Here is a 1,573-nt window from a genome sequence, read left to right as displayed (position 1 = left end):
TAAGATCTTTTTTAATGCGAGTAATGGAAATCAAACCTGATTGATTTGGGCAAAATAAAATGGAAATTTTGTTAGTGATACAAAATTTTATTATGGAGCACAGGAATTGGAAATAAGACATTACAAGGGATTGGAATCCTAAAGAGAATCCAGGAATTGTTTTCAGTAATTAATTGAGGTGACATTCTCATAAATAACATTAACCCTTTTAATATGAACAATGAAATGGCACTTAGTATATTCACAATTTTGTGTTACCACTACCTCTATCTAGTTATAAAATGTTTTTTGGGCTACTATAACAACATACTTCAGACTGGATACTTTACAAACAACAGAAGACTGGGAAGTCCAAGATCCAGGTGCCAGCAGACTCAGTGTCTGCTGAGGGTTTGCTCTCTGCCTCAAAGATGGTGTCTTCTTGTTTCATCTTCACATGGCAGAAGGAGAGGAGAATTCCTTCAAGCTTCTTTTATAAGGCACTAATTCCATTCATCAAGGATAAGCCTTCATAACCTATTCACCTCCCAAAAGCAGTATTTCTTAAGACTATTGCATTGTAAATTTAGGTTTCAATACAGCTTCAACACGTTGGGACCACAGCACCCATTAAGCAGTCTTTCCCCAATCCCCATTCACCTAGCCTTTGGCAGCCACCAATATGCATTCTACTTCTGAAAATTCACTTATACTGAATAATTTACATAAATATAATTATACGTGTGTGTCTTTTGTGTGTAGCCTCTTTCACTTAGCATAATGTATTGAAGGTTCATCCACATTGTAGCATACAGGATAATTCATTCCTTTTTCTGACTGAATAATATTCCATAATGTGTCTATGTCACAATTATTTATCCATTTATCTTTTTATGTTTTTTTATTTGTTTTCTATTTTGACTATTGTAACTAGCACTCCTATGAGTATACATGTACTTATTTGAGCACCTGTGTCCAATTATATATGCCTAGTAATAGCATTGTATGAGTCATATTGTAATTCTATGTTCTTCTGTAGTAGCTACATCATTTTAAGTTTCCACCATTAATGAGCAAGGTTACAATTTTTTTCATATTTTTGCCACCATGTGTTATTTTCTATTTCTTTTTTATTTTTTTAACATAGCCATTCTAGTGGGTGAGAATTGATACTTCATAGCGGCTTTAATTGGCATCTCCTTAATGACTTAAAATATTGAGGAAATTTTCATATGCTTACTGGCCAGTCTGTATATCTTCTTTGGATAAATGTTCAATTCCTTTACTTATTTTTAATTGGGCTGTTTGTCTTCCTGTTATTGAATTGTAATTGTTAATATATACTTGAAATTATACCCTTATTACATAAATGATTTGCAGACATTTTTCTCCCATAATGTAGGTAATGTTCATTCTTCTTCTTTTTTTTTTTTGAGATGCAGTCTTGCTCTGTGCCAGGCTAGAGTGCAGTAGTGGGACCTTGGCTCACTGCAACATCTGCCTCCCAGATTCAGGCGATTCTCCTGCCTCAGCCTCTGGAGTAACTGGGACTACAGGTGTGTGCCACTACACCCAGGTAATTTTTGTATTCTTG

This window comes from Colobus angolensis, unplaced genomic scaffold, assembly GCF_000951035.1.
Source record: "Colobus angolensis palliatus isolate OR3802 unplaced genomic scaffold, Cang.pa_1.0 Scaffold331, whole genome shotgun sequence".
In the NCBI taxonomy this organism is placed as follows: domain Eukaryota; kingdom Metazoa; phylum Chordata; class Mammalia; order Primates; family Cercopithecidae; genus Colobus; species Colobus angolensis.
This window is presented reverse-complemented; position numbering follows the sequence as displayed.